This window comes from Camellia sinensis, chromosome 3, assembly GCF_055761805.1.
Source record: "Camellia sinensis isolate YWXY chromosome 3, ASM5576180v1, whole genome shotgun sequence".
Classification (NCBI taxonomy): Eukaryota; Viridiplantae; Streptophyta; class Magnoliopsida; order Ericales; family Theaceae; genus Camellia; species Camellia sinensis.
The window spans coordinates 130506744-130531561 of NC_138963.1; positions in this window are offsets into that span (position 1 = coordinate 130506744).

Below are 24818 nucleotides of genomic sequence, written 5' to 3' on the forward strand. Positions count from 1 at the left end.
TAATTTACTGAGTAATTTATTAAGAATTTACTGCGAGTTGACTAAGAAATTTACTGATAAATTGTTAAGTTCTTCACTGGGTAATTTAGTTGGAAATTACTAAATAATTTATTGAGAATTTACTGAGTAAGTTACTAAGAATTTATTGATAATTTACTTAGACTTTATGGATTAATTTATTGAGAATTTAGTAAGTAATTTATTTAGAATTTATTGAATAATTTACTGAGAATTTATAAAGTAATTTACTGAGAATTTACAGGAAATTCACTAATTAATGTTCGAATAATTTACTGAGAATTAACAAAGTAATTCACGAATTTTTTTTTTTTGATAATTTTATGAGTAATTCACCAAGAATTTATACAAAATTTCTTGAGAATTTTCTTAGAATTTATTGAAAATTTTCTAAGCAATTTATTAAATAATTTACAGAAAATTTACAGATAATTTACAAAGTAATTTATAGAGAATTTATTGAAAACTTAACGAGTAATTTATTGAGAATTTACAATGAATTTATGGAGTAATTTGCTGAATAATTTACTAAGAAATTACTTTGAATTTACCAAGAATTTATATAGAATTTTCTGAGAATTTATTGAGTAATTTACTCATAATTTACTGGTTAATTCACAAAAAAAAAATTCTTGTAATTTTTTGTGAATTTACTCAAAATTTTCTAATAAATTACTAAGAATTTGCTGAATAATTTATAGAGAATTTTACGTGTAATTTTTTGAGAAATTTCCTGAGTAATTTAGTGAGAATTTACTAAGTAATTTACTGAGTAATTTACCAATAATTTACTGAGTAATTTACAGAGAATTTATCCAGTAATTTACTGATAAATTACTGAGTGATTCACTCATTAATTTACTTGTAATTTACTGAGAATTTAAGGAGTAATTTATTGAGAATTTACTCAATAATTTATTTAGAATTTATTCAATAATTTACTAAGAATTTACAGATAATTTACTGCGTTATTTTCTTGGAATTTACAAAGTAATTTTCTAATAATTTACTGAGTAATTTACTAAGTAATTGACTCAGAATTTTTTGAGAACTTATCGATAATTAACTGAGTAATTTACAGAGAATTTATTGAGAATTTACCGAGTAATTTACTGGGAATTTACTTAATAATTTACAGATAAATTTAGTGAGTAATTCACCGAATAATTTACTATGAATTTACTTAGTAATTTATTTAGAATTTATTCAGTAAATTACTAAGAGTTTATTGAGAATTTGCTGAGAATTTGTTGAGTAATTTTCTAGGAACTTACCAATCATTTATGAAGCAATTTACTGAGTAATTTATTGAGAATTTACTGTGAACTTAATGAGTAATTTACTCATAATTTATTGAGAATTTTCTTAGAATTTATTGAGTAATTCACCGATAATTAACTCAGTAATTTATAGAGAATTTATTGAAAATTTAACGGATAATTTATTGAGAATTTACAGAATAATTTGCTGAGTAATGTTTTAAAAAATTTCTGTGAATTTACTGTGTAATTTACCAAGAATTTATACAAAATTTTCATAGAATTTACTCATAATCTACTGAGTAATTCACAAAAAAAATTCTAATGATTTTCTAAGAATTTACACAGAATTTACTACGAATTTACTGAATAATTTTCTGAGAATTTTGCGTGTAATTTATTGAGAATTTTACTGAGTAATTTAATGAGAATTTACAGAGTAATTTACTAAGAATCTACCGATAATTTACTGAGTAATTTATTGAGAATTTACTGCGAATTGACTAAGAAATTTACTGATAAATTGTTAAGTTCTTCACTGGGTAATTTAGTTGGAAATTACTAAATAATTTATTGAGAATTTACTGAGTAAGTTACTAAGAATTTATTGAGAATTTACTGAGTAAGTTACTAAGAATTTATTGATAATTTACTTAGACTTTATGGATTAATTTATTGAGAATTTAGTAAGTAATTTACTTAGAATTTATTGAATAATTTACTGAGAATTTATAAAGTAATTTACTGAGAATTTACAGGAAATTCACTAATTAATGCTCGAATAATTTACTAAGAATTAACAAAGTAATTCAAGATTTTTTTTTTTTTTGATAATTTTATGAGTAATTCACCAAGAATTTATACAGAATTTCTTGAGAATTTTCTTAGAATTTATTGAAAATTTTCTGAGCAATTTATTTACAATTTATTAAATAATTTACTGAAAATTTACAGATAATTTACAAAGTAATTTATAGAGAATTTATTAAAAACTTAACGAGTAATTTATTGAGAATTTACTATGAATTTATGGAGTGATTTGCTGAATAATTTACTAAGAAATTTCTTTGAATTTATATAGAATTTTCTGAGAATTTATTGAGTAATTTACTCATAATTTACTGATTAATTCAGAAATAAAAATTCTTGTAATTTTTTGTGAATTTACTCAAAATTTTCTGCTAAATTACTAAGAATTTGCTGAATAATTTATAGAGAATTTTACGTGTAATTTAGTGAGAATTTGCTAAGTAATTTACTGAGTAATATACAAAGAATTTATCTAGTAATTTGCTGATAAATTACTGAATGATTCACTCATTAATTTACTTGTAATTTACTGAGAATTTAAGGAGTAATTTATTGAGAATTTACTCAGTAATTTATTTAGAATTTATTAAATAATTTACTAAGAATTTACAGATAATTTACTGCGTTATTTTCTAGGAATTTACAGAGTAATTTTCTAATAATTTACTAAGTAATTGACTCAGATTTTTTTGAGAACCTATCGATAATTAACCGAGTAATTTACAGAGAATTTATTGAGAATTTACCCAGTAATTTACTGGGAATTTACTTAGTAATTTACAGATAAATTTAGTGAGTAATTCACCGAGTAATTTACTATGAATTTACTCAGAAAATTACTAAGAGTTTATTGAGAATTTACTGAGAATTTGTTGAGTAATTTTCTAGGAACTTACCAATCATTTATGAAGCAATTTACTGAGTAATTTATTGAGAATTTACTGTGAACTTAATGAGTAATCTACTCATATTTTATTGAGAATTTTCGTAGAATTTATTGAGTAATTCACCGATAATTAACTGAGTAATTTATAGAGAATTTATTGAAAATTTAACGGATAATTTATTGAGAATTTACAGAGTAATTTGCTGAGTAATGTTTTAAAAAATTTTTGTGAATTTACTGAGTAATTTACCAAGAATTTATACAAAATTTTATGAAAATTTACTCATAATTTACTGAGTAATTCACAAAAAAATTTCTAATGATTTTCTAAGAATTTACACAGAATTTACTACGAATTTACTTAATAATTTTCTGAGAATTTTACTGAGTAATTTAATGAGAATTTACAGAGTAATTTACTAAGAATCTGCCGATAATTTACTGAGTAATTTATTGAGAATTTACGGCGAATTGACTAAGAAATTTACTGATAAATTGTTAAGTTCTTCACTGGGTAATTTAGTTGGAAATTACTAAATAATTTATTGAGAATTTACTGAGCAAGTTACTAAGAATTTATTGATAATTTACTTAGATTTTATGGATTAATTTATTGAGAATTTAGTAAGTAATTTATTTAGAATTTATTGAATAATTTACTGAGAATTTATAAAGTAATTTACTGAGAATTTACAGGAAATTCACTAATTAATGTTCGAATAATTTACTGAGAATTAACAAAGTAATTCACGAATTTTTTTTTGATAATTTTATGAGTAATTCACCAAGAATTTATACAGAATTTCTTGAGAATTTTCTTAGAATTTATTGAAAATTTTCTGAGCAATTTATTTACAATTTATTAAATAATTTACTGAAAATTTACAGATAATTTACAAAGTAATTTATAGAGAATTTATTAAAAACTTAACGAGTAATTTATTGAGAATTTACTATGAATTTATGGGGTGATTTGCTGAATAATTTACTAAGAATTTACCAAGAATTTATATAGAATTTTTTGAGAATTTATTGAGTAATTTATTCATAATTTACTGACTAATTCAGAAAAAAAATTCTTGTAATTTTTTGTGAATTTACTCAGAATTTTCTGCTAAATTACTAAGAATTTGCTGAATAATTTATAGAGAATTTTACGTGTAATTTAGTGAGAATTTGCTAAGTAATTTACTGAGTAATTTACAGAGAATTTATCTAGTAATTTACTGATAAATTACTGAATGATTCACTCACTAATTTACTTGTAATTTACTGAGAATTTAAGGAGTAATTTATTGAGAATTTACTCAGTAATTTATTTAGAATTTATTCAATAATTTACTAAGAATTTACAGATAATTTAATGCATTATTTTCTTGGAATTTACAAAGTAATTTTCTAATAATTTACTGAGTAATTTATAGAGAATTTACCGAGTAATTTACTGGGAATTTACTTAATAATTTACAGATAAATTTAGTGAGTAATTCACCGAATAATTTACTATGAATTCACTTAGTAATTGATTTAGAATTTACTCAGTAAATTACTAAGAGTTTATTGAGAATTTACTGAGAATTTGTTGAGTAATTTTCTAGGAACTTACCAATCATTTATGAAGCAATTTACTGAGTAATTTATTGAGAATTTACTGTGAACTTAATGAGTAATTTACTCATAATTTATTGAGAATTTTCTAAGAATTTATTGAGTAATTCACCGATAATTAACTGAGTAATTTGTAGAGAATTTATTGAAAATTTAACGGATAATTTATTGAGAGTTTACAGAGTAATTTGCTGAGTAATGTTTTAAAAAATTTCTGTGAATTTACTGAGTAATTTACCAAGAATTTATACAAAATTTTTAGAGAATTTACTCATAATTTACTGAGTAATTCACAAAAAAATTTCTAAAGATTTTCTAAGAATTTACACATAATTTACTACGAATTTACTGAATAATTTTCTGAGAATTTTGCGTGTCATTTATTGAGAATTTTACTGAGTAATTTAATGAGAATTTACAGAGTAATTTACTAAGAATCTACCGATAATTTACTGAGTAATTTATTGAGAATTTAATGCGAATTGACTAAGAAATTTATTGATAAATTGTTAAGTTCTTCACTGGGTAATTTAGTTGGAAATTACTAAATAATTTATTGAGAATTTACTGAGTAAGTTACTAAGAATTTATTGATAATTTACTTAGACTCTATGGATTAATTTATTGAGAATTTAGTAAGTAATTTACTTATAATTTATTGAATAATTTACTGAGAATTTATAAAGTAATTTACTGAGAATTCACAGGAAATTCACTAATTAATGCTCGAATAATTTACTGAGAATTAACAAAGTAATTCACGAATTTTTTTTTTTTTGATAATTTTATGAGTATTTCACCACGAATTTATACAGAATTTCTTGAGAATTTTCTTAGAATTTATTGAAAATTTTCTGAGCAATTTATTTACAATTTATTAAATAATTTACTGAAAAATTACAGATAATTTACAAAGTAATTTATTGAGAATTTATTGAAAACTTAACGAGTAATTTATTGAGAATTTAGTACAAATTTATGGAGTAATTTGCTGAATAATTTACTAAGAAATTACTTTGAATTTACCAAGAATTTATATAGAATTCTCTGAGAATTTATTGAGTGATTTACTCATAATTTACTAGTTAATTCACAAAAAAAAATTCTTGTAATTTTTTGTGAATTTACTCAGAATTTTCTGATAAATTACTAAGAATTTGCTGAATAATTTATAGAGAATTTTACGTGTAATTTTCTGAGAAATTTCTTGAGTAATTTAGTGAGAATTTACTAAGTAATTTACTGAGTAATTTACAGAGAATTTACCAATAATTTACTGAGTAATTTACAGTAAATTACTGAGTGATTCATTCATTAATTTACTTGTAATTTACTGAGAATTTAAGGAGTAATTTATTGAGAATTTACTCAATAATTTATTTAGAATTTATTCAATAATTTACGAAGAATTTACAGATAATTCACTGCGTTACTTTCTTGGAATTTACAAAGTAATTTTCTAATAATTTACTGAGTAATTTACTAAGTAATTAACTCAGAATTTTTTGAGAACTTATCGATAATTAACTGAGTAATTTACAGAGAATTTACCGAGTAATTTACTGGGAATTTACTTAATAATTTACAGATAAATTTAGTGAGTAATTCACCAAATAATTTACTATGAATTTACTTAGTAATTTATTTAGAATTTACTCAGTAAATTACTAAGAGTTTATTGAGAATTTACTGAGAATTTGTTGAGTAATTTTCTAGGAACTTACCAATCATTTATGAAGCAATTTACTGAGTAATTTATTGAGAATTTACTGTGAACTTAATGAGTAATTTACTCATAATTTACTGAGAATTTTCTTAGATTTAATTGAGTAATTCACCGATAATTAACTGAGTAATTTATAGAGAATTTATTGAAAATTTAACGGATAATTTACTGAGTAATTTGTTGAGTAATGTTTTAAGAAATTTCTGTGAATTTACCAAGAATTTATACAAAATTTTCTTAGAATTTGCTCATAATTTATTGAGTAATTCACAAAAAAATTTCTGATGATTTTCTAAGAATTTACACAGAATTTACTACGAATTTACTGAATAATTTTTTGAGAATTTTGCGTGTAATTTATTGAGAATTTTACTGAGTAATTTAATGAGAATTTACTGAGTAATTTCCTAAGAATCTACCGATAATTTACTGAGTAATTTATTGAGAATTTACTGCGAATTGACTAAGAAATTTACTGATAAATTGTTAAGTTCTTCACTAGGTAATTAAGTTGGAAATTACTAAATAATTTATTGAGAATTTACTGAGTAAGTTACTAAGAATTTATTGATAATTTACTTAGAATTTATGGATTAATTTATTGAGAATTTAGTAAGTAATTTACTTAGAATTTATTGAATAATTTACTAAGAATTTATAAAGTAATTTACTGAGAATTTACAGGAAATTCACTAATTAATGTTCAAATAATTTACTGAGAATTAACAAAGTAATTCACGAATTTGTTTTTGATAATTTTATGAGTAATTCACCAAGAATTTATACATAATTTATTGAGAATTTTCATAGAATTTATTGAAAATTTTCTGAGCAATTTATTTACAATTTATTAAATAATTTACTGAAAATTTACAGAAAATTTACAAAATAATTTATAGAGAATTTATTGAAAACTTAATGAGTAATTTATTGAGAATTTACTACGAATTTCTGGAGTAATTTGCTGAATAATTTACTAAGAAATTACTTTGAATTTACCAAGAATTTATATAGAATTTTCTGAGAATTTATTGAGTAATTTACTCATAATTTACTGGTTCATTCACAAAAAAAATTCTTGTAATTTTTTGTTAATTTACTCAGAATTTTCTGATAAATTACTAAGAATTTGCTGAATAATTTATAGAGAATTTTACGTGTAATTTACTGAGAAATTTCCTGAGTAATTTAGTTAGAATTTACAAAGTAATTAACTGAGTAATTTACAGAGAATTTACTAATAATTTACTGTGTAATTTACAGAGAATTTATCTAGTAATTCACTGATAAATTACTGAATGATTCACTCATTAATTTACTTGTAATTTACTGAGAATTTAAGGAGTAATTTATTGAGAATTTACTCAGTAATTTATTTAGAATTTATTAAATAATTTACTAAGAATTTACAGATAATTTACTGCGCTATTTTCTTGGAATTTACAAAGTAATTTTCTAATAATTTACTGAGTAATTTACTAAGTAATTGACTCAGAATTTTTTGAGAACTTATCGATAATTAACTGAGTAATTTACAGAGAATTTATTGAGAATTTACCGAGTAATTTACTGGGAATTTACTTAATAATTTACAGATAAATTTAGTGAGTAATTCACCGAATAATGTACTATGAATTTACTTAGTAATTTATTTAGAATTTACTCAGTAAATTACTAAGAGTTTATTGAGAATTTACTGAGAATTTGTTGAGTAATTTTCTAGGAACTTAGCAATCATTTATGAAGCAATTTACTGTGTAATTTATTGAGAATTTAGTGTGAACTTAATGAGTAATTTACTCATAATTTACTGAGAATTTTCTTAGAATTTATTGAGTAATTCACCGATAATTAACTGAGTAATTTATAGAGAATTTATTGAAAATTTAACGGATAATTTACTGAGTAATTTGTTGAGTAATGTTTTAAGAAATTTCTGTGAATTTACTGAGTAATTTACCAAGAATTTATACAAAATTTTCTGAGAATTTGCTCATAATTTATTGAGTAATTCACAAAAAAATTTCTGATGATTTTCTAAGAATTTACACAGAATTTGCTACGAATCTACTGAATAATTTTCTGAGAATTTTGCGTGTAATGTATTGAGAATTTTACTGAGTAATTTAATGAGAATTTACTGAGTAATTTACTAAAAATCTACCGATAATTTACTGAGTAATTTATTGAGAATTTACTGCGAATTGACTAAGAAATTTACTGATAAATTGTTAAGTTCTTCACTGGGTAATTAAGTTGGAAATTACTAAATAATTTATTGAGAATTTACTGAGTAAGTTACTAAGAATTTATTGATAATTTACTTAGACTTTATGGATTAATTTATTGAGAATTTAGTAAGTAATTTATTTAGAATTTATTGAATAATTTACTGAAAATTTACAAAGTAATTTATTGAGAATTTACAGGAAATTCACTAATTAATGTTCGAATAATTTACTGAGAATTAACAAAGTATTTCACGAATTTTTTTTTTGATAATTTTATGAGTAATTCACCAAGAATTAATACAGAATTTCTTTAGAATTTTCTTAGAATTTATTGAAAATTTTCTGAGCAATTTATTTACAATTTATTAAAAAATTTACTGAAAATTTACAGATAATTTACAAAGTAATTTATAGAGAATTTATTGTAAACTTAACGAGTAATTTATTGAGAATTTACTACGAATTTATGGAGTGATTTGCTGAATAATTTACTAAGAAATGACTTTGAATTTACCAAGAATTTATATAGAATTTTCTGAGAATTTATTGAGTAATTTACTCATAATTTACTGATTAATTCAGAAAAAAAAATTCTTGTAATTTTTTGTGAATTTACTCAAAATTTTCTGCTAAATCACTAAGAATTTGCTGAATAATTTATAGAGAATTTAACGTGTAATTTAGTGAGAATTTGCTAAGTAATTTACTGAGTAATTTACAGAGAATTTACCAATAATTTACTGTGTAATTTACAGAGAATTTATCTAGTAATTTACTGATAAATTACTAATTGATTCACTCATTAATTTACTCAGTAATTTATTTAGAATTTATTAAATAATTTACTAAGAATTTACAGATAATTTTCTAAGTTATTTTCTTGGAATTTACAAAGTAATTTTCAAATAATTTACTGAGTAATTTACTAAGTAATTGACTCAGAATTTTTTGAGAACTTAACTGAGTAATTTACAGAGAATTTATTGAGAATTTACCGAGTAATTTATTGGGAATTTACATAATAATTTACAGATAAATTTAGTGAGTAATTCACCGAATAATTTACTATGAATTTACTTAGTAATTTATTTAGAATTTACTCAGTAAATTACTAAGAGTTTATTGAGAATTTACCTAGAATTTGTTGAGTAATTTTCTAGGAACTTACCAATCATTTATGAAGCAATTTACTGAGTAATTTATTGAAAATTTACTGTGAACTTAAAGAGTAATTTACTCATAATTTATTGAGAATTTTCTTAGAATTTATTGAGTAATTCACCGATAATTAACTGAATAATTTGTAGAGAATTTATTGAAAATTTAACGGATAATTTATTGAGAATTTACAGAGTAATTTGCTGAGTAATGTTTAAAAAAATTTCTGTGAATTTACTGAGTAATTTACCACGAATTTATACAAAATTTTCTGAGAATTTACTCATAATTTACTGAGTAATTCCCAAAGAAATTTCTAATGATTTTCTAAGAATTTACACAGAATTTACTATGAATTTACTGATTAATTTTCTGAGAATTTTGCGTGTAATTTATTGAGAATTTTACTGAGTAATTTAATGAGAATTTACGGAGTAATTTACTAAGAATCTACCGATAATTTACTGAGTAATTTATTGAGAATTTACTGATAAATTGTTAAGTTCTTCACTGGGTAATTTAGTTGGAAATTACTAAATAATTTATTGAGAATTTACTGAGTAAGTTACTTAGAATTTATTGATAATTTACTTAGACTTTATGGATTAATTTATTGAGAATTTAGTAAGTAATTTACTTAGAATTTATTAAATAATTTACTATGAATTTACAGATAATTTATTGCGTTATTTTCTTGGAATTTACAAAGTAATTTTCCAATAATTTACTGAGTAATTTACTAAGTAATTGACTCAGAATTTTTTGAGAACTTATCGATAATTAACTGAGTAATTTACAGAGAATTTATCGAGTAATTTAGTGGGAATAATTTATTGAGAATTTAGTCAGTAATTTATTTAGAATTTATTAAATAATTTACTAAGAATTTACAGATAATTTACTGCGTTATTTTCTTGTAATTTACAGAGTAATTTTCTAATAAATTACTAAGTAATTGACTCAGATTTTTTTGAGAACCTATCGATAATTAACCGAGTAATTTACAGAGAATTTATTGAGAATTTACCGGGAATTTACTTAGTAATTTACAGATAATTTTAGTGAGTAATTCACCAAATAATTTACTATGAATTTACTTAGTAATTTATATAAAATTTACTCAGCAAATTACTAAGAGTTTATTGAAAATTTACTGAGAATTTGTTGAGTAATTTTCTAGGAACTTACCAATCATTTATGAAGCAATTTACTGAGTAATTTATTGAAAATTTACTATGAATTTTATGAGTAATTTACTCATAATTTATTGAGAATTTTCTTAGAATTAATTGAGTAATTCACCGATAATTAACTGAGTAATTTATAGAGAATTTATTGAAAATTTAACGGATAATTTATTGAGAGTTTACTGAGTAATTTGCTGAGTAATGTTTTAAAAAATTTCTGTAAATTTACTGAGTAATTTACCAAGAATTTATACAAAATTTTCTAAGAATTTACTCATAATTTACTGAGTAATTCCCAAAAAAATTTCTAATGATTTTCTAAGAATTTATATAAAATTTTCTAGTGATTTACAAAGAATTTACTGAATAATTTTATGAGAATTTTGTGTGTAATTTATCGAGAATTTTACTGAGTAATTTAACGAGAATTTACAGAGTAATTTACTAAGAATCTACCGATAATTTACTGAGTAATTTATTGAGAATTTATTGCGAATTGATTAAGAAATTTACTAATAAATTGTTAAGGTAATTTAGTTGGAAATTACTAAATAATTTATTGAGAATTTACTGAGTAAGTTACTAAGAATTTATTGATAATTTACTTAGACTTTATGGATTAATTTATTGAGAATTTACTAAGCAATTTACTTAGAATTTATTGAATATTATACTGAGAATTTATAAAGTAATTTACGAAAAATTTACAGGAAATTCACTAATTAATGTTCGAATAATTTACAGAGAATTTACAAAGTAATTCACGATTTTTTTTTTATATAATTTTTTGAGTAATTTACCAAGAATTTATATAGAATTTATTGAGAATTTTCTTAGAATTTATTGAAAATTTTCTGAGCAATTTATTTACAATTTATTAAATAATTTACTGAAAATTTATAGATAATTTACAAAGTAATTTATTGAGAATTTACTACGAATTTATGGAGTAATTTGCTGAATAATTTACTTAGAAATTACTTTGAATTTACCAAGAAATTATATAGAATTTTTTGAGAATTTATTGAGTAATTTACTGATAATTTACTAATTAATTCACACTAAAAAATTCTTGTAATTTTTTGTGAATTTACTCAGAATTTTCTGATAAATTACTAAGAATTTGCTGAATAACTTATAGAGAATTTTATGTGTAATTTACTGAGAATTTACTGAGTAATTTATAGAGAATTTACCAATAATTTATTGAGTAATTTACAGAGAATTTATCGAGTAATTTACTGATAAATTCCTGAATAATTCACTCATTAATTTACTTGTAATTTACTGAGAATTTAAGCTGTAATTTATTGATAATTTACTTAGTAATTTATTTAGAATTTATTAAATAATTTACTAAGAATTTACAGATAATTTACTGCGTTATTTTCTTGGAATTTACAGAGTAATTTTCTAATAATTTACTGAGTAATTTACTAAGTAATAGACTAAGAATTTTTTGAGAACTCATCGATAATTAACCGAGTAATTTGTAGAGAATTTATTGAGAATTTACCGAGTAATTTACTAGGAATTTATTAGTAATTTACAGATAAATTTAGTGAATAATTCATCGAATAATTTACAATGAATTTACTTAGTAATTTATATAGAATTTACTCAGTAAATTACTAAGAGTTTACTGAGAATTTACTGAGAATTTGTTGAGTAATTTTCTAGGAACTTACCAATCATTTATGAAGCAATTTATTGAGTAATTTATTGAGAATTTACTGTGAATTTAATGAGTAATTTATTGAAAATTTTCTTAGAATTTATTAAGTAATTCACCGATAATTAACAGAGTAATTTATGGAGAATTTATTGAAAATTTAACGGATAATTTATTTAGAATTTACCGAGTAATTTGCCAAGAATTTATAAAAAAATTTCTAAGAATTTATTCATAATTTACTGAGTGATTCCCAAAAAAAATTTCAAATGATTTTCTAAGAATTTACACAGAATTTTCTAATAATTTACTAAGAATTTTCTGAATAATTTTCTGAGAATTTTGGGCGTAATTTATTGAGAATTTTTTTGAGTAATTTAATAAGAATTTACTGAGTAATTTATTGAGAATTTACTGCGAATTGACTAAGAAATTTACTGATAAATTGTTAAGTTCTTCGCTGGATAATTTAGTTGGAAATTACTAAATAATTTACTGAGAATTTACTAAGTAATTTACTGAGAATTTGTAAAGTAATTTATTGAGAATTTGCAGGAAATTTACAAATTAATGTTCGAATAATTTATTGAGAATTGACAAAGTAATTCATGAATTTTTTTTTGATAATTTTATGAGTAATTTACCAAGAATTTATACGGAATTTATTGAGAATTTTCTTAGAATTTATTGAAAATTTTTTGAGCAATTTATTTACAATTTATTAAATAATTTACAGAAAATTTACGGATAATTTACAAAATAATTTATAGAAAATTTATTGAAAACTTAACAAGTACTTTATTGAGAATTTATTACGAATTTATGGAGTAATTTGCTAAAACATTTACTAAGAAATTACCTTGAATTTACCATAAATTTATATAAAATTTTCTGAGAATTTATTGAGTAATTTACTCATAATTTATTGATTAATTCACAAAAAAAATTCTTGTAATTACTAAGAATTTTCTCATAAATTACTAAGAATTTGCTGAATAATTTATAGAGAATTTTATGTGTAATTTACTGAGAAATATCCTGATTAATTTAGTGAGAATTTACCAATAATTTACTGAGTAATTTACAGAAAATTTATCGAGTAATTTACTGATAAATTACTGAATAATTCACTCATTAATTTACTTGTAATTTACTGAGAATTTAAGGAGTAATTTATTAAGAATTTACTCAGTAATTTATTTAGAATTTATTAAATAATTTACTAAGAATTTACAGATAATTTGCTGCGTTATTTTCTTGGAATTTACAGAGAAATTTTCTAATAATTTACTGAGTAATTTACTAAGTAATTGACTCAGAATTTTTTGAGAACTTATAGATAATTAACTGAGTTATTTACAGATAAATTTAGTGATTAATTCACTGAATAATTTATTATGAATTTACATAGTAATTTATTTAGAATTTACTCGGTAAATTACTAAGAGTTTGTTGAGAATTTACTGAGAATTTGTTGAGTAATTTTCTAGGAACTTACCAATCATTTATGAAGCAATTTACTGAGTAATTTATTGAGAATTTACAGTGAACTTAATGAGTAATTTACTCATAATTTATTGAGAATTTTCTTAGAATTTATTGAGTAATTCACCGATAATTAACTGAGTAATTTATACAGAATTTATTGAAAATTTAACGGATAATTTATTGCGAATTTACAGAGTAATTTGCTGAGTAATGTTTTAAAAAATTTCTGTGAATTTGCTGAGTAATTTACCAAGAATTTATACAAAATTTTCTGAGAATTTACTCATAATTTACTAAGTAATTCCCAAAAAAATTTCTAATGATTTTCTAAGAATTTACACAGAATTTTCTAATAATTTACTAAGAATTTACAGAATAATTTTTTGAGAATTTTGCGTGTAATTTGTTGAGAATTTTACTGAGTAATTTAATGAGAATTTACTGAGTAATTTACTAAGAATCTATCGATAATTTACTGAGTAATTTATTTAGAATTTACTGCGAATTACCTAAGAAATTTACTGATAAATTGTTAAGTTCTTCATCGGGTAATTTAGTCGGAAATTACTAAATAATTTATTGAGAATTTACTGAGTAAGTTACTAAGAATGTATTGATAATTTACTTAGACTTTATGGATTAATTTATTGAGAACTTACTAAGTAATTTACTGAGAATTTATTGAATAATTTACTGAGAATTTATAAAGTAATTTACTAAGAATTTATAGGAAATTCACTAATTAATGTTCGAATAATTTACTGAGAATTAACAAAGTAATTCACGAATTTGTTTTTGATAATTTTATGAGTAATTTACCAAGAATTTATACATAATTTATTGAGAATTTTCTTAGAATTTATTGAAAATTTTCTGAGCAATTTATTAAATAATTTACTGAAAATTTACAGATAATTTGCAAAGTAATTTATAGAGAATTTATTGAAAACTTAACGAGTAATTTATTGAGAATTTACTATGAATTTATGGAGTAATTTGCTGAATAATTTACTAAGAAATTACTTTGAATTTACCAAGAATTTATATAGAATTTTTTGAGTAATTTACTGATTAATTCACAAAAAAAAAATTCATGTAATTTTTTGTGAATTTACTCGGAACTTTTTGATAAATTACTAGGAATTTGCTGAATAATTTATAGAGAATTTTACGTGTAATTTACTGAGAAATTTCCTGAGTAATTTAGTGAGAATTTACAAAGTAATTTACTGAGTAATTTACAGAGAATTTACCAATAATTTACTGAGTAATTTACAGAGAATTTATCGAGTAATTTACTGATAAATTACTGAATAATTCACTCATTAATTTACTTGTAATTTACTGAGAATTTAGTCAGTAATTTATTTAGAATTTATTAAATAATTTACTAATAATTTACAGATAATTTACTGCGTTATTTTCTTGAAATTTACAGAGTAATTTTCTAATAATTTACTGAGTAATTTACTAAGTAATTGACTCAGAATTTTTTGAGAACTTATCGATAATTAACCGAGTAATTTGCAGAGAATTTATTGAGAATTTACCGAGTAATTTACCGGGAATTTACTTAGTAATTTACAGATAAATTTAGTGAGTAATTCACCGAATAATTTACTATGAATTTACTTAGTAATTTATATAGAATTTACTCAGTAAATTACTGAGAGTTTATTGAGAATTTACTGAGAATTTGTTGAGTAATTTTCTAGGAACTTAGCAATCATTTTTGAAGCAATTTACTGAGTAATTTGCTGAGTAGTTTATTGAGAATTTACTGTGAATTTAATGAGTTATTTACTCATAATTTATTGAGAATTTTCTTAGAATTTATTGAGTAATTTATCGATAATTAACTGAGTAATTTATAGAGAATTTATTGAAAATTTAACGGGTAATTTATTTAGAATTTACAGAGTAATTTGCTGAGTAATGTTTTAAAAAATTTCTGCGAATTTACTGACTAATTTACCAAGAATTTATAAAAAAAATTCTGAGAATTTACTCATAATTTATTGAGTAATTCACAAAAAAATTTCTAATGATTTTCTAAGAATTTACACAGAATTTTCTAATAATTTACTAAGAATTTACTGAATAATTTTCTGAGAATTTTGTGTGTAATATATTGAGAATTTAACTGAGTAATTTAATGAGAATTTACTGAGTAATTTACTAAGAATCTACCGATAATTTACTGAGTAATTTATTGAGAATTTACTGCGAATTGACTAAGAAATTTACTAATAAATTGTTAAGTTCTTCATTGGGTAATTTAGTTGGAAATTACTAAATAATTTATTGAGAATTTACTGAGTAAGTTGTTAAGAATTTATTGATAATTTATTTAGACTTTATGGATTAATTTATTGAGAATTTAGTTAGTAATTTACTTAGAATTTATTGAATAATTTACTAAGAATTTATAAAGTAATTTACTGAGAATTTATAAAGTAATTTACTGTGAATTTACAGGAAATTCACTAATTAATGTTCGAATAATTTACTGAGAATTAACAAAGTAATTCACGAATTTTTTTTTGATAATTTTATGAGTAATTTACCAAGAATTTATACAGAATTTATTGAGAATTTTCTTAGAATTTATTGAAAATTTTCTAAGCAATTTATTTACAATTTATTAAATAATTTACTGAAAATTTACAGATAATTTACAAAGTAATTTATAGAGAATTTATTGAAAACTTAACGAGTAATTTATTGAGAATTTACTACGAATTTATAGAGAAATTTGCTGAATAATTTACTAAGAAATTACATTGAATTTACCAAGAATTTGTATAGAATTTTCTGAGAATTTATTGAGTAATTTACTCATAATTTATTGATTAATTCACAAAAAAAATTCTTGTAATTTTTTGTGAATTTACTCAGAATTTTCTGATAAATTACTAAGAATTTGCTGAATAAATTATAGAGAATTTTAGGTGTAATTTACTGAGAAATTTCCTGAGTAATTTAGTGAGAATTTACTAAGTAATTTACTGAGTAATTTGCAGAGAATTTACCAATAATTTACTTAGTAATTTACAAAGAATTTATCGAGTAATTTACTGATAAATTAATGAATGATTTACTCATTAATTTACTTGTAATTTACTGAGAATTTAAGGAGTAATTTATTGAGAATTTACTTAGTAATTTATTTAGAATTTACTAAGAATTTACAGATAATTTACTGCGTTAGTTTCTTGGAATTTACAGAGTAATTTTCTAATAATTTACTGAGTAATTTACTAAGTAATTGACTCAGAATTTTTTGAGAACTTATCGATAATTAACTGAGTAATTTACAGAGAATTCATTGGGAATTGACCGAGTAATTTACTGGGAATTTACTTTGTAATTTACAGATAAATTTAGTGAGTAATTCATCGAATAATTTACTATGAATTTACTTAGTAATTTATTTAGAATTCACTTAGTAATTATTAGAAGTTTATTGAGAATTTACTGAGAATTTGTTGAGTAATTTTCTAGGAACTTACCAATCATTTATGAAGCAATTTACTGAGTAATTTATTGAAAATTTACTGTGAACTTAATGAGTAATTTACTCATAATTTATTGAGAATTTTCTTAGAATTTATTGAGTAATTCACCGATAATTAACTGAGTAATTTATAGAGAATTTATTGAAAATTTAACGGATAATTTATTGAGAATTTACAGAGTAATTTGCTGAGTAATGTTTTAAAAAAATTTTGTGAATTTACTGAGTAATTTACCAAGAATTTATACGAAACTTTCTGAGAATTTACTCATAATTTACTGAGTAATTCCCAAAAAAATTTCTAATGATTTTCTAAGAATTTACACATAATTTTTTAATAATTTACTAAGAATTTACTGAATAATTTTCTAAGAATTTTGCGTGTAATTTATTGAGAATTTTACTGGGTAATTTAATGAGAATTTACAGAGTAATTTACTAAGAATCTACTGATAATTTACTGAGTAATTTGTTGAGAATTTACTGCGAATTGACTAAGAAATTTACTGATAAATTGTTAAGTTCTTCATTGGGTAATTTAGTTGGAAATTACTAAATAATTTATTGAGAATTTACTGAGTAAGTTATTAAGAATTTATTGGTAATTTACTTAGACTTTATGGATTAATTTATTGAGAATTTACTAAGTAATTTACTGAGAATTTATAAAATAATTTACTGAAAATTTACAGAAAATTCACTAATTAATGTTCGAATAATTTACTGAGAATTAACAAAGTAATTCATGAATTTTTTTTTGATAATTTTATGAGTAATTTACCAAGAATTTATACAGAATTTATTGAGAATTTTCTTAGAATTTAATTAAAATTTTCTGAGCAATTTATTTACAATTTATTAAATAATTTACTGAAAATTTACAGATGATTTACAAAGTAATTTATAGAGAATTTATTGAAAACTTAACGAGTAATTTGTTGAGAATTTACTACGAATTTATGGAGTAATTTGCTGAATAATTTACTAAGAAATTACTTTGAATTTACCAAGAATTTATATAGAATTTTGTGACAATTTATTGAGTAATTTACTGATTAATTCACAAAAAAAAATTCTTGTAATTTTTTGTGAATTTACTCAGAATTTTCTGATAAATTACTAAGAATTTGCTGAATAACTTATAGAGAATTTTACATGTAATTCACTGAGAAATTTCATGAGTAATTTAGTGAGAATTAACTACGTAATTTATTGAGTAATTTACAGAGAATTTACCAATAATTTACTGAGAATTTATTGAGTAATTTACTGATAAATTACTGAATAATTCACTCATTAATTTACTTGTAATTTACTAACAATTTAAGGAGTAATTTATTGAGAATTTACTCAGTAATTTATTTAGAATTTATTAAATAATTTACTAAGAATTTACAGATAATTTACTACGTTATTTTCTTGGAATTTACAGAGTAATTTTCTAATAATTTACTGAGTAATTTACTAAGTAATTGACTCAGAATTTTTTGAGAACTTATCGATAATTAACTGAGTAATTTACAGAGAATTTATTGATAATTTACCGAGTAATTTACTTAGTAATTTACAGATAAATTTAGTGAGTAATTCACCGAATAATTTATTATGAATTTACTTAGTAATTTATATAGAATTTACTCAGTAAATTACTGAGAGTTTGTTGAGAATTTACTGAGAATTTGTTGAGTAATTTTCTAGGAACTTAGCAATCATTTATGAAGCAATTTACTGAGTAATTTGCTGAGTAGTTTATTGAGAATTTACTGTGAATTTAATGAGTAATTTACTCATAATTTATTGAGAATTTTCTTAGAATTTATTGAGTAATTCACCGATAATTAACTGAGTAATTTATAGAGAATTTATTGAAAATTTAATGGATAATTTATTGAGAATTTACAGAGTAATTTACCAAGAATTTATACAAAATTTTCTGAGAATTTACTCATAATTTACTGAGTAATTCCCAAAAAAATTTCTAATGATTTTCTAAGAATTTACACAGAATTTTCTAATAATTTACTAAGAATTTACTGAATAATTTTCTGAGAATTTTGTGTGTAATTTATTGAGAATTTTTCTAAGTAATTTAATGTGAATTTACTAAGTAATTTATTGAGAATTTACTGCGAATTGATTAAGAAATTTACTGATAAATTGTTAAGTTCTTCGCTGGATAATTTAGTTAGAAATTACTAAATAATTTATTGAGAATTTACTGAGTAAGTTAGTAAGAATTTATTGATGATTTACTTAGACTTTATGGATTAATTTATTGAGAATTTACTAAGTAATTTATTGAGAATTTATTGAATAATTTACTGAGAATTTGTAAAGTAATTTACTAAGAATTTACAGGAAATTCACTAATTAATGTTCGAATAATTTACTGAGAATTAACAAAGTAATTCATGAATTTTTTTTTGATAATTTTACGAGTAATTTACCAAGAATTTATTGAGAATTTTCTTAGAATTTATTGAGAATTTTCTAAGCAATTTATTTACAATTTATTAAATAATTTACTGAAAATTTACGGATAATTTACAAAGTAATTTATAGATAATTTATTGAAAACTTAACGAGTAATTTATTGAGAATTTACTACGAATTTATGGAGTAATTTACTAAGAAATTACTTTGAATTTACCAAGAATTTATATAGAATTTTCTGAGAATTTATTGAGTAATTTACTCATAATTTACTGATTAATTCACACAAAAAAATTCTTGTAATTTTTTGTGAATTTACTCAGAATTTTCTCATAAATTACTAAGAATTTGCTGAATAATTTATAGAGAATTTTATGTGTAATTTACTGAGAAATTTTCTGAGTAATTTAGTGAGAATTTACTAAGTAATCTACTGAGTAATTTACAGAGAATTTATCGAGTAATTTACTGATAAATTACTGAATAATTCACTCATTAATTTACTTCTAATTTACTGAGAATTTAAGGAGTAATTTATTGAGAATTTACTTAGTAATTTATTTAGAATTTATTAAATAATTTACTAAGAATTTACAGATAATTTACTGCGTTATTTTCTTGGAATTTACAGAGAAATTTTCTAATAATTTACTGAGTAATTTGCTAAGTAATTGGCTCAGAATTTTTTGAGAACTTATCGATAATTAACTGAGTAATTGACTGGGAATTTACTTAGTAATTTACAGATAAATTTAGTGATTAATTCACCGAATAATTTACTATGAATTTACTTAGTAATTTATTTAGAATTTACTCAGTAAATTACTAAGAGTTTATTGAGAATTTACTAAGAATTTGTTGAGTAATTTTCTAGGAACTTACCAATCATTTATGAAGCAATTTACTGAGTAATTTATTGAGAATTTACTGTAAACTTAATGAGTAATTTACTCATAATTTATTGAGAATTTTCTTAGAATTTATTGAGTAATTCACCGATAATTAACTGAGTAATTTATAGAGAATTTATTGAAAATTTAACGGATAATTTATTGAGAATTTACAGAGTAATTTGCTGAGTAATGTTTTAAAAAATTTCTGTGAATTTACTGAGTAATTTACCAAGAATTTATACAAAATTTTCTGAGAATTTACTCATAATTTACTGAGTAATTCCCAAAAAAAATTTCTAATGATTTTCTAAGAATTTACACAGAATTTACTGAATAATTTTCTGAGAATTTTGCGTGTAATTTATTGAGAATTTTACTGAGTAATTTAATGAGAATTTACAGAGTAATTTACTAAGAATCTACCGATAATTTACTGAGTAATTTATTGAGAATTTACTACGAATTGACTAAGAAATTTACTGATAAATTGTTAAGTTCTTCACTGGGTAATTTAGTTGGAAATTACTAAATAATTTATTGAGAATTTACTGAGTAAGTTACTAAGAATTTATTGATAATTTACTTAGACTTTATGGATTAGTTTATTGAGAATTTAGTAAATAATTTACTGAGAATTTATTGAATAATTTACTGAGAATTTATAAAGTAATTTACTGAAAATTTACAGGAAATTCACTAATTAATGTTCGAATAATTTACTGAGAATTAACAAAGTAATTCACGAATTTTTTTTTTTGATAATTTTATAAGTAATTTACCAAGAATTTATACAGAATTTATTGAGAATTTTCTTAGAATTTATTGAAAATTTTCTGAGCAATTTATTTACAATTTATTAAATAATTTACTAAAAATTTACAGATGATTTACAAAGTAATTTATAGAGAATTTTTTGAAAACTTAACGAGTAATTTATTGAGAATTTACTACGAATTTAGGAGTAATTTGCTGAATAATTTACTTACTAAGAAATTACTTTGAATTTACCAAGAATTTATATGGAATTTTCTGAGAATTTATTGAGTAATTTACTCATAATTTACTGATTAATTCACAAAAAAAAATTCTTGTAATTTTTTGTGAATTTACTCAGAACTTTTTGATAAATTACTAAGAATTTGTGAATAATTTATTGAGAATTTTACGTGTAATTTACTGAGAAATTTCCTGAGTAATTTAGTGATAATTTACTAAGTAATTTACAGAGAATTTATCGAGTAATTTACTGATAAATTATTGAATAATTCACTCATTAATTTACTTGTAATTTACTGAGAATTTAAGGAGTAATTTATCGAGAATTTACTCAGTAATTTATTTAGAATTTATTAAATAATTTACTAAGAATTTACAGATAATTTACTGTGTTATTTTCTTGGAATTTACAGAGTAATTTTCTAATAATTTACTGAGTAATTTAGTAATTGACTCAGAATTTTTTGAGAACTTATCGATAATTAACCGAGTAATTTACAGAAAATTTATTGAGAATTTACCGAGTAATTTACCGGGAATTTACTTAGTAATTTACAGATAAATTTAGTGAGTAATTCACCGAATAATTTACTGTGAATTTACTTAGTAATTTATATAGAATTTTGTCACGACCCCAAACCACCCCTTGTAGTTTGGTGTCGTGATGGCCAGTAATCCGAGATTACCGAAGGCCAACTTTCAAAATTCACACACAACAGAGTATAAATATATGGGGCTCACAAGTACGGAAGCGATACATACAATCAGATTAGTCCATAAGAGCTGTGCATAAGTTAAATGAAATAGCAATCATCTGCAGATGGGTTACAACTCAATTCCAAATGAAGCAAAGTACAAATTACATCTTACATATTAACAAAAGGGCTTCACAAGCCGACATGAACAAAAAACATGAAATACAGCTAGAAGCAAGATCTTCAGGATTGTCGATATCCTCACTGCCGACATAACATGTATACAAGACACACATCTTGATCAAAAAGCTTCTCAAGCCGACGTATGCAACATACAAGTATTACAAATCGAGAAACATAATTTTCAAGACTGCCGACGTAATTACAGGTTAAGCCGACATAATCAAAATCCAAAATAAGCTCCAGAATCACATCTAGGCATCACCTCACCGCCTTCTTGCTCATCACCTACATATATTTAGAGAGGGTGAGCCTGGATACTCAGTGAATGGTATAAATAATAAAGGGGTTTGCATGAATAACAGCCGAAGTCCTCACAAAACAATACAAGTCAAAAACTTTAAATAACAAGGGATGGTCCTCGCCCATCTAACAAATCTTCAAAGCTTCAAGAGATGCTTACTAGCATCAACATATTACAAACGATAACATTCCGGCAAACATATCCACGCGGTAAGCCGTCAGTGGCAAAACAAGACAAGGTAAGAGAGACATCTCAAACAAGGGTGCTACAAAAGTTTAGAGTCCTCTAGCACAAGGGACCTATGTTACAAAGGCCCGTCGCCTTTCAACACGAGAGTGCTGCGAAAGTTTAGAGTCCTCCAGCACAAGGGACTTTCAAGACAAGATGTGCTGCGAAAGTTTAGAGTCCTCCAGCACAAGGGACTTCCAAAACGAGATGTGCTGCGAAAGTTTAGAGTCCTCCAGCACAAGGGACTTTCAAGACAAGATATGCTGCGAAAGTTTAGAATCTTCCAGCACAAGGGACTTTCCAAACAAGATGTGCTGCGAAAGTTTAGAGTCCTGCAGCACAAGGGACTTTCGAACGAGATGTGCTGCGAAAGTTTAGAGTCCTCCAGCACAAGGGACTTTCCAACAAGATGTGCTGCGAAAGTTTAGAGTCCTCCAGCACAAGGGACTTTCCGAGAAGGTCATTCAAGCGAGTATAATACGAGATACAAAACTAAGGACAATCATTCATGCTTAACATTTACCTTTCAAAAACAAAGCAAAGCAAAACTCATCAAAACATTGATAACATAGCTTTATCAAAAATACCACTCACATAGTTCGTCCAACGTCAGGGTCAAGGCAAGTCCAAGTCCTACAAACACATGGCAAAGTCTATTGAATGCACTACTCAAAACAAGTCTAGCATACATGCAAATGACCTCGGCATTCTTCAAAAACTAGGTCAAATCAAATCAAAACATAGTTTCTTATCTTTGGAAAAACAAGCTGGGCAACTACCAAGTCTAAGCCGAGGTCCCACACCTCCTTGCCGAGGTGTGGCCTCGACGGCCACATTCAAAAGCGAAGTCGGGAAAATCTGGGTTTCCCTTTTGATAAACATGAAGAACATGAGCATGAAGAACATGAGGGAGATGAATGCAAAGATCAAAACTTGCTATTACAAAAGCGGGGATTTCATGCTACGAATTCAAAAACATGGACCTGGGTACCCATACTCAGGGATCTTATCAAAACAAACACAAAAACATGAGCCTTAATGCAAACTTTCGGATCAAACGAGGCTTTTCTTCAAAAACACATGAAAACCGTTTTCTCTTTCTAAAACCAACTTTAAGTCGATGAATGGCGTGTAGAACAGGTTTGATCGTGCAATGCAGCTAGATGATCAATAAGAACAACAAGAATAGGTTAAGATTCTAACCTCAAAACTCGAATCTAACAGCTCAAGCTCCAACGATCAAGCTTGGAAGTTCTCTCTCTCTAGCTCAAACTTCTCCTTCTTCTTCCTAGAGCTTCTCTCTCTAAAAGACAAGATTGATACCAAAAAGATATGCTCCTCACGACAATCACTGACTTAATCCCTCTGCCGGGACACGTGGCATCGGTTGATAGGCTCTATCCAAAAAGGTGACTGACATGACAAGACAAGACCAAGACAAAGTGTACTCAACAAGCTAGGCGGAAAGAACACACCGGCAAGTAACGACATCGGCTAACAATAAGACTCCGGCAATCAAGGGGCAAGGA